Consider the following 11523-nt stretch of genomic DNA (forward strand, 5'->3'; position numbering starts at 1 on the left):
TCTCACTTTGCCTACAAGTTTTCCCTGAGGACAAGTCAGCAAGGGAAGTCTCATCATGACCGTGGACAGCAGCAGCTTGGTGTAACTCCAGTACTTACACCTATTTAGTGCCATTGCCTGAATGTCTTTTAAGGGTTGAGATGAAGACCTACAGAAAGGAAACACAGTCACATACACCTAAGATCAGTGCTTGCTATAAAGATGTTTTCTTCTGGATCCTGTACTGATGCCAGGTTGATTTTTTCCAATTTTGGCCTTGTAGCCAAAGAATAGTAAACAATTCTATGAGTAAGAAGAATAAATGGATTCTATGTTCTGTTTGTTGCAAAGGGAGAAATGTCTGTGCTGGACTCGCACAGATCCAGTCTACCTTGATGTTTGAAGGTCAGGAGCCAAAACAGAACAGTGACCCCTAACAGGGCCATGGCCCAGCCTGCACCCTGGACTTATATGATGAGAGGAACCACTAAGTTTGAGCCTGACTTGTCTCAAGATTCCTGGAGTTTCTGCTCAACTTCCAGGTTCCATTAATAGATGATGTGTGTGTGTAAATCCTCCCTATGGCTCCAAAAACCTGTGATGCAGAGCTTTAGAAAAACGGAGATAAAAACTTAATACCTTAGGTTATTAAAATCTCAGCACTTCTTTTACCGCAGCAGCTTTTTGCAATATCTACTAATCCTTTTCCTCCATAAAACTCCATATCCTATCTCACAATATACTTTGCTGTGATATTGCTAATCTTTAAATTTGTGCATGTTCTTCAGTAGGTGAACATTAACACATGCACTGTGAGAGCATTAGACTTAGGGTAGGCTGGAAATGTTGCCTGCAGCTGCAAAGTCAGGGTAAGACAAGTCTCCTCCACCTCTGCCCACCCCACCAGCACCACCAGCATCGCGAGGCTGAGGTGGGAACTGCAGCAGGGAAGTAAGATACAGCAGGTTGTATAGGGGAGGGAATTTTTAGCAGGGCTTTCCTGCCAAAGCCAGGGTTCTACAGATGCAGAGACCAGCATCTCTTAGAAACCACCTTATTCTGCAAATGGTGAATGTTCTTTGCACGTTGAAACTGCTCCTTCATCTCTGCTTTACAAGAATGAAATAAGAAGAGAGAGAACTGCAAAGGCTGGTGCTACAAAGCCACAGGTTGTATTTACAACACTTACAGGTTCAGCAGTATCAGCTTGAGTTTTGTTCATATCTCTACCAGCAAAGGTAAAGAGAAACTTGCAATTCTTTTCCTGAAATAAAATCCACCATACTCTTTTTCCCTTCCACGAATTTTTTAAAACAGAGATAAATTATAATGTTTGAATTAAACTGTATGTGCCTATGGAAATAATATTTATAAGCGTTGTGGTAGGCCAAACACTAAACAGAAGTTCACATTAAGTAAGGTACTTGTCCCTGTAGAAACAGAACATTGTTCCACTTGTTTGCTTAGAGAACCTGTCTCCTTCACTTTAATTTTACAGTGAAAATAACGCTTGTAATAGTAAAAATGCAGTGGTTGATCAGATTCTAAACTCAAAATCTGTTTCTAGAGATGAAACTTTTCAGCAGAGGAAAAGGAACATATCAAACCACAGTTTAAGTACTAAAAAAGCAGTTAACTATGAAGAATAAAGGAGAAAGTAGGGAAAAACCCCACAGAATGTGTGTGGGATAAGAAATGAAACCACAAAAAGTCTTAATACACCAGTGCATGCAAACAGACATAGGCTGTGGCATGGCCAGACTTATACAGGACACAGGCACAGCTCTGAAGTTTAGGTCTGATCATATTTTTAAAGCATTTGCTTTAAAATCTTTCCTCTTCTCTGCCTCATCCCATTCTGTCTCCTGCTGGAATCAGAAGAAAAGGAGACGCTGGTACAGCCAGGACAGTGTCCTTCAGTGTTTGGGCACTGCTCTTTTCTGCTTCAAAGGCAGCTGCAATCTCCCCCGCCTTTGTTTTGCTTTATCAGTAGTGGAGGAGTTCACATCCTCCAACACACTCAGTAACAGAGAGCTTGTCCTTCCTCTCGGGCCGCTGCCGTATTATCAGAACTGTGAGAGAAGGCCTTCAAAACGCTTGTCCAGCACTTTCATTTGTTGTGCCCTAATGTGGCTGTTCTAGTCGCTGAATATGTAGATTTAGAAGTAAGTTTTTAAAGCAGTGCTCGGGTGGTATGCGTGTTAATCCCATTATCTGATAAACGGATTTGTGAACACACCTTCCACCATCCTGCATTAATAACTATCCCTCAGTGTCACTAGGAAATGTAATTTAAATGCTTGTGAGAAGTTGATGGACCATATGTTCAAAACCGCAGAATTAAACAGAACAAGTTTATGGGAAGTTGCAAAATTGTCGAGATCTTATCCCTCGCTCTCTCCTACCAGCTCCCCATCCTTCAGAGTGATCAATTAGACTTGCTGCTGATTTCCTGTCCATTTTTGAAAGTGCTGCCACATGCAACTTGTCTTCCCCAAAGAGCACTGAAAGCTGAGCACTCTGACACAAGACCTGACCACTCCTGGGACTCAGGGAATTTAGATTCTCCTCCAAAGCCACACACTGGCTTCCTACACCCGAGGAAGCCATTCATTCTTTATCTTTTTCTGAAACACAACAAATCCTATAATATGGGGGGTTCAAATTCACGTTTTTACTTTAATATCCCTGCACGTTACCAGTATTTTTCCATGACATCACTGTGAAGGATGGCAAAGAAAAACTTTTGGGGACCAGGCAACCAAAGCAATTGATACTGAAATCAAACATTTTGCATCCAGGTCATCAGTCCAAACTCAGTACAGTGTGCCAGCAACTCAGACTATTGGTTTTCATTTGTCTGTACTGAGTGGATATGGAGACTGGACTTCCATTCGCCTTATCAAGAGATATTTTCAGGGAAGAGACACTTATCTATGTCCTCTGAATATTTATTATCAGTGCTATAGATTATTTCAGTGAAAAGCAATGATGCCATACACTGCAGCGTTACAACAAAAGGATCCTACACCATCAACTCAAGGACTCAATGACAACGTACACAAGTTGCTGGGGACAGGCTGGAGTACAAACGTGCTGACTGTTCCACCTCACCACATCGACAGCCATGGTGCACAGGAGAGGCTTGAGTAGCATCCACTGGCAAAGCAGGGGCTTAGGTAAGCAAAGGTCACAGGCCAGAGATAACCACCTCTGATAACCATGAGTTCCAAAGACTCATCGTTGACATTTACTCTCCAACATCCTCTCCTACTTCACCAGAGAAGTCAGCACAGTCTGCCCGTGGGGTCAAGAAGGGGGAGAGAGAGAGAGAGAGAGACCATATAGTGCTCCAAATGCCCAAGGTGCAGCCACCTCCGTAAGTGGGGAGAGGGAAGGTGAAGCAGGCAAGTCGTACACTCAGCACTCAAGATGTGAGAGTCCTATGGTGTGTCCTTGTAGTGACAGGGCAAGTCACACCCAGTGGAGAGAGAAGGCTATTCTTTCCCTTCCGTCCATCTTTTGCTTCTGATCAGTAAAAGAGGCCATCTCCACAGATAAATACTCGGGTCCTGAGGTCTCCCATTGCCCTTGGCTGGAGCCATACAGTAACAGCACATTTGTTTTTGTAATCCAGTTGAACAAAGAAGGAAAAAGCCATTTCAAGTCTCAGCAGTCCCAGCTCTAAGAGTGCAGCACTAAAGAGGCACTTGCTTTCCAAATCAAGCAGGAGAACCAGCTCAGCTGGGGGGCTCAAGTCCAGACTTGCAGCCACCAAAGGAGTCCAGAGTGTTGTAAATGAAGGACCGGCTGATGCTCCCAGGCGGGAGTTGGGAGCGCTGGCATCTGTCTCCATTTCGAACTGAGACTTCATTTTGAGATTCCTGTCAACACTGCTGACAAAGGGGGTTTCTGTGAGCAGTTCCACGGGGGTCGGGAGCTGTGCTGGGGGACGGCGCAGCCCCGGGAGCCGCAGCCGTGCACTGCCCGCCGCGGTCGCTAAAGGGAGCTCCAGGCTCAGAGCTCGGCTCTGCCTCCCGCTTCAGATGGCACCGAGCCCGTTCGCTTTCCTCCTGCGGTAACCGGGTGCTGAGAATTACTGGGGGCATTTACAGGGACGTTTGAGAAATGTAAATCTGCTCCGTCACTTTAGGTTTGCAATACAGCAGCTACAAACTCTTTGGGGAACTGGGCACACCTGGAGTAAGCGTGAGGCTTATACAGCGTTTCACTGGGTATCTTCAAGATATATTGCATTTTAGAGCTGAACACTGCTATAGATACAAAAAGTACTTGCAGCCTAAGCTTGTCAATAGAGACAATAAACTCCCAGTCCTACTCATGTCTTTCTGAAGGCTAAGATTTTAAAAACACAGCTATGCATCCATCACATACAGTGACACAACAGAGACACATCTGAAATAAAGTACATCTCTACTGATAGTGTGAGCAGTTTTGAAAGGGTGATATATAACACTGGAATATTTTAGAGTCACACATTACCCTTTCACAGAAAAGCACAAAGCAGTTTTGGATGCCTGTGGCATTGTCACTGCAATCAGTGCCTCTTAGTGCCAATACATTGCAACAGGTAAGCAGAGTAGTTCAGCAGAAACACTCCTGGACTCTTGTGACCAACAAAACATCACCACAAAAAAAACCACCAACAAACCAACCAAACAAAAAACCTCCAAAACCAACCAACCAGTCCAACCAACCTAATTGGTTTGCAACAGCAGTGTGATTTAAAAACCAAGCAGCTAAACTCCCCAGGGAACGGCATCTGCTGCGTGGCAAGCACAGCCTCGTAATTCAAGTGTCCCTGAGGAAAAAAATCAAAACCTGTAAGGACTTCCAGAAGTGGAGTGCTGGTTGGGAAGGTCTACTCCCAGGGCTGGGGACTAGGCAGGAGGGTATTTCTCATTTTGTTTAAGTGTTTCTCGCAGGTGATGGAGCTATAGAAGCAGCTACTCTCCTGGTATGAGCAGTGATACCCTTCCCAATTTTGCTGGCCCTCCTCAGGGAGCTCTGATTAGCCAGTTTTGTTCAGTCACTGCTGGAGTCAACTGTTTGTTAATAAGTGAAATACCTTGTTTTCTACATTCTCTTCCTATAAAAAATAAAAATCTGTGGACTTCTTTGTGGAACTGGTTAGAAACAGGTGACCTTCAAGTACTTATGGCATGTTCTTTGTCTTAAAGAGAGTCACGAGTCAATAATATTACCATTATTCAGTTAATGCAAAGCAGTACATATGGTGCAGAAAGCAGCAGGGACAAGCAGGCAGTCTCAGAAAGAGTTGAGAAATGTTTGAGAGGAAGGAAATTCCCACCACCAGTCCGTCTGTCATACCAAGCCTGTGCTTGTATAGATGCAAAGTTGTTGGTATTCCAGACAAGTCATGATTCACTTGCTTATAATTATGGCAGGCATTTACAGGAAAAAAGGGGGTTTGTTTTTCTTAAGGGTTATATAGGAGCTCTGGCTCCTCACCTGAGCAGCCCTGCTGCAACTACAATGAAGATAAGGGACAATTTCTAGCCCAACTTTGGAAAAAACCCAGCCAACTCCACCCAAGTTGGTGGCCTACAGATTATTCAGCCACCCATTAGGGAGAATAAAATCCTCCAATCAAATCCCGATAAAAAACCCCTAAAATCAGGCACTGCACGTAATAAGACAGTTATCTGCTGCTAACCCTGGCTGACTGCTCTCCACGGGGCATGAGTAGATGTGCCACCAGGAGGGAGGTGGGAAAGAACAAACCTCCTTAGTTCACACAAGTGCAGCAGAGCTCATTATATGCCCTGCTGCCTATTGCTGCGAGAGGTTAGAAATGCTTCTTTATTTCCCCCTGCCCTAATGCACTTGCTGCCTTCCCCATTCTGTTTATTTTGTGCCACCAAAGCAGTGACAATCAGGCATGTGAAGCATTATTCCCTTATTCCCCAGCCTCTTTTCTGAGGTGAGCACAGCCCTGAAAACAGGAGCAACTTCCAAAAAAAAAAAAATTACTGCCACATCAATTTCTATTCAAATCACTTGGCACATTTCTCTAGTTCTTTTGCTAGAGACCAAGGTTCACTTCCAGCTCCCCAGCCTTCAATACCTCGGGACAGTGAGTGCTGGCACAAACTGAAACCTGGTGACCTTCCTTTGAGAATATTAAGTCTTGCTAGAGTTTCTGTGAGGTTAATCGATTCCTCTCAGTCCTCTATTGTGAAATCCTCGGACAGGAAAAAATAAGGAGAGAAAAAGCCAAGGGAGATTTTCATGCAATCCTTACAGCCCCAAGATTGATTCAGTTTGTCTCAGTCTCACCATCCTTGGAAAGCATGCTGCGAAATACTCATATTAGTCCTTAAATTAAAAACCCCAAATACTGAACCTCACTTTTAATTTGCCAAGACCACCCGGTCTGTGCCGTATTTGAAATACTACACAGAAAGGTACGGTGCAACATCATGTCAGTTATCAGAACCATTCCAGCTCCCAAAACTCTGAAGGGGTTTACCTTGTACAGCCTGGCACCCAAAAAGCATCAAGTGCAATTCTGAGTGATTATAGACACATGGAGATTGGTGTGTTAAACACTGGCCCATGGAACCATCCAGGCAACAATGAGCCTAATCAACTTGCCAGTTTCTCTTTCCTCTCTGCCACAGTTGCCAAGACAATTCTGTTGAGTGAGCACTCACAAATGCAGTTTTGTTACTGAAGGGCTCAAACTCCCCATCACTTTGCAGCTCACTGGAACCTCTGTATTTCTCTGTTCCTGATGGGACCCATGGACTGGCCTCCAGACTTTCTTCATGCTCTCTCTCGCTGTGACCTGCACCATGCCTGGGGCAGTGGTAAACCTTTGTCTAATGTGGACATTTCACCTGCTGCAAAATCAAATGCTGCATCAGCTGAAGTGCTGAAGGAGGCAAAGTCCTAATATCCCCTTAGCTCCTCCCTGGGTAAACTGGTCTCCAAAAGGCTGTCCAATCAAAGGCACTGCTCGTGTCAAAGTTTGGCCATGCTTTAGGTTGTGTACAATATTGGGCACATAAATTCTTGAGCTGAGTACACAAAACTGGGCTGAAATGGGGTCACAGCGAGGTGCACCAGTGCCCTCAGGGCCCCAACATATACAGAGGTGTGGAACAAAAGGCATCATCAAATACAGCAGATCTGACCAAAAGGATTTTTCTGCTCCCAAAACATCCCCATTCTACTGTCTGCATCTTGCCTTCTGTGATCAGTGCTGCCTTCAATTTGATCAGGATCACTTTATCCCACAGGTCCCCAGCCAAACTGGCCGGCAGCGCCGGCAAGAGAATCCACGTGGGATAACTGGGCAAGTACTGCTGGCACAGGCCAGCTTCACACAGCACTCAAATCCCTAAATAGCAACATGAATAAAAATAGTCCAATTTGGATATCAAAAAACCAAAATGAGGTAGGAATATATTTAAATTGAGAGGTAGTTTCTAAAATGCAGAGCGATTCTTAATTATTTGCCACTGTTCATGAGGTTTTACTGAGATACTACTTCATCTCATCATTTTCAACCCTCCGAAATGCTACACAAATGTCACGTGAGTAACTGACATTTTGAGAACCGATCTTTCCATTTGTTCAGTTTAAAAGAATCTTAATTTTTCTTCTAGGCTACAGATACTGATTGAGAGTGCTACATAATCTTTGGATTCATTTGTCCAACAAACATCTAATTAATTAATAATTGATAATTAAAATGACCTCCTTTTGACTGATACCTGATCTCAGAAAGGTTCAAAAGAAACTTAACACACATTGTGTCATGTTCCAGCATAACCCACTACAGGTATGTTATCATGTTATGCCACATCTGGTTTCCAGAGAACAAAATGAACCGCGGAACAAATTAAAGGAAGAACCAGTTGTACTTGTATCAGATCTAACCAGTTCAAATGTCTGGCAATTACAGGAGCAGGTGAACTTGTAACAGGTTAGCATCATTAACCCCAGAAATGGCATTATTTGTGGATATGTCCAAGCAGGGATATCTGATAACACCATATTATCTGTGCAATCACTTCTGTACTTAGGTGCTAGAAGAACCCTCTTAAGAGAAAATCTAAAATCTCAGCTAAACTGACAAAAAGGAAAAGTATTCCTCATGTTTGAATCGGAGGTGTGCAAATCATGAGTGAAATGAATGAACTGGCCATCCTACACCTCCCTGATTTTCTTTAGCAGCTCCATATCTTACATGGGATCTGCAGACTGACCCACACCTCCTCTGCTATACTTCCTGGTCACTGTGTGATGAGGGAAAAAGGTTCAGGCTCCCAGGTGCCTAAGATAAAATATCACCATGAAAATCTCAGTTCTCCAACCACACTGAATACTGCTGTTCAGGGAAAGCTGAAAACTGCCCCCATCCCCTGGGCAGTCCAAACCTCAGACAGGGAAAACAGTATGCTGCAAAGGAGCAGAGTACTCAGCTCTCATTTGCCTTTTCTAGGTGTTTCCTCTCTCAGTAGCATCTACCAATGCACAGCCCTGACTTTACTCTTAAAATTAATTAAAATACAGAAATAGCATTTACGTCTCTCTTCATGGATGCTTTGCCAATTTGAGGAGGAAAAGCATTTTGTGGGAACAGTAGTGTCAGCTATGGAGTTGGAGTCCTGCCCTCCTTACAGTAGCACACTTGAGGGACATTTCCATTGAATAGGTTGAATGGTGAAAACAAAAATAAACATTTACCTTTATTTTATGCTAAGGCTAAGTAGGTGCTTTTTTTAAAAAAAAAAAAAAAGAAACAATAGTGAACCAAGGAGTTTAGGTGCAGAAAATCTATGGAATTGTAATAAGTGGTGGGTCTCCTCCCAATGAGATATTGGTTTTCAGTATATAATTAATAACAAGAAAACTGTATCCTGACTTTGGGGTCTGCATCAGCATCCTGGAACAAAAAGGGCCATAAATTAGCATCAATTATGTATTAAAGTTCCAATTAACCTGGCTGACACTGATATACTTTAACAAGGTACACTTAGACAAAAGAAGCAACTCTCTAATTACTTGGAACGGGACCTCATGACCCATTCTGCTCTTTTATCCCAATGCCAACCTAATGAGGAAGGAAGTGAGAGATAGGAAACTGCATAAGGCAAGGCTGTAGCACCCCAAGATGCCCCTTGGAAAATGCTTTTACCTTTGTAAAGCTGCCAGTTGTTAATACTTTCTTGTTCTCAGTGACTTTTAACTGTTTTCAGAAAAAGTGGTTTTGAGGCTGAAATTGCTAATGTTCATTTTAATGTGGAGATCTGCCATCTAATGAGGGTCCTGATCACCTGTTCCTGCCCTGTGACACACCACATATACAGTATTTGTGATGAGGCACCCAGGGTTCCTGTACACAGATTGAAAGGATGCTCCTTGAAGTATTTTAGTCTAGGCAAGAGAGACAATCACAATTAATTTTACACCCTAACCAGAACAGTTGGGTTAAGCGTATTTTTCAGCACTGAAAGGACCTTTTCCAGCACCTGTGCAAAGACCAAGAAGAGAAGGTAGACCTGTATAAAACTTGTGCTGCCTGTAGGGAGAGCAACATCAAGGGGAGGATTGAGGACAGAGTCAGGAAGGTATATATAGAGCATCTAGTAAGGCACATCATTTTTCTTCCTTTTTATGTTTGCTGAAATCAGATAACCCTGGATACCATAACCAGGGGCATCTCCTCTCCCTTAAAAAACAACAGGTAATTTAGAGAGTGTACAGCCAGGCAGTTTGCTTTTGTTCAGTTCTGTTCAGTGCTCAACTCTTCTACCTCAGATTGACCAACCAGACTTTGAACATATGCAATTATACAAAGGGCAGAGGGGGCTGGTTTTTTTGGTGGTGTGGTTTTTTAAATCACTTAAACGTGTTGTACTTTACTGTCAAATAATAGTTCTCCAGAGCAAGGCAACTCCTGTAATGAGAACTGCAGAAGAACTAACTTGTCCTTGAAGTACAGTCCTTTCTCAGTGCTAATTCTTTCTCTGTCATGTTATCAGCATTGTGAATAGTTCTAAATTAATGATGATGCTGATCCCTTTTTTATGGTTTTCCAGTGCAATACAGTTGGAGTCTTGGCTTTCACAGTTGATCTCCCACTAGCCATACAAGTCTGACTTCTGTCCTTTCGGAGAAGAGGTGTTGGTGGAATCCATCAGAGGCACCTCTTAATTGTAGTCACAGTCTTCAAAACTCGGAGGAAAGTAAACTCGTCACTGAGATTTCAGCTGGATGACTCCTGCAGTGAGTGCTTTCCTGGGTCCTTGCAGTCAAAGGTTATCTTTCACATAAGCCATGTCAAAATTTAAACTTAAACACATTGGGTCATGTTCTTCCCTAGATGGAATTTCTGTGCAGAGGGAGGGAGATTTTCTGTAGTACTGCCAAAACACACAGTGCTGGAAGAGAAGCTCAGCAGCTCAAGGCCTGGAATTGTGACTCCCTTTCCAAGAGAGAGGTGTTGGATGTAATGTGCTCCATTAGCAAAAGCAGTTAGAAGACAATTGCCCAAATTACAGCTTCTACAGTAAGATTTTCAGGATTCCTTTGGTTTAGTTGGGAATTTTGTCTTTACCATTTTCCCCATATCTTTGAGTCATTCTTACAAAGCCAGCTGAGAATGAAGACAGAAATGTAAAAGAAATGCTTTAGTTGCTAAAAGGGTCAGAGTCAGGTCACCTTCAAGATTTGAACAGTTCATCGATGTCCCAAGCTAAGGCTGCCACATGCATTATCCTCCTCCCCTGTATTTTCTGCAGGAATATGTCTGGATCATTCAAGTAGTTTGTGAAGATTGAAAAAGAAGCTATACAATCAATTTTGGCCTTTTGTGACATCGCCAGTGACTTCAGTAAGCCCTTGTGGAAAAAGACATACCCATAGTTCATACGTGATGCATAGCCCTTGATCCATCTCCATTTAAACCAAGGTCTAGTTTAAACATCTGTGGGAATTGAATCAGACCGACAGACTATTATATGTGCACCATAGGGGACTCGCTTATAAGTCTCTTGTGACAAACATGCTACTTATACAGTATCCCATTCAGATAAGTGACCTACTTATTGGTTGCATGTTGTAAGCTGTTTTGATGAGAGCAATGTGATCCTTGCTGTTCTGCTTTGAGTAAACTTTAGCCTTTGGGTATAAGAGGAAAATTTGACATCCATGTAATAGAAGACAGCCATATGCATTCAGAGTGGGGATTTTCAAAACCACTCATAACTGCAGAAAGGAGGAAGAATAAATTCACAAAGCCTTGATTCTCACAGGAACACAGTCACTTAGTAAATATCGAGGTGGCTTTATTCTCTATCACACTGGAATGGGCCTAGTCTTTTTGGGGAAATAGGACAATTATTTGGTATTGCTTGGCTGCAGGTGCACAGGAACATTAAGGAGAACTTCCATCTCTATTTCTACCATTTGAACGAAAAAAATCTGATTTTAGTAGAATATCACTAATGTGAAAAGAGGGTAAATGACAGGGCTTCAACTTTTTTTGGC

This window comes from Pipra filicauda, unplaced genomic scaffold (assembly GCF_003945595.2).
Source record: "Pipra filicauda isolate LSUMZ 115617 unplaced genomic scaffold, ASM394559v2 scaffold98_size3848907_pilon, whole genome shotgun sequence".
In the NCBI taxonomy this organism is placed as follows: domain Eukaryota; kingdom Metazoa; phylum Chordata; class Aves; order Passeriformes; family Pipridae; genus Pipra; species Pipra filicauda.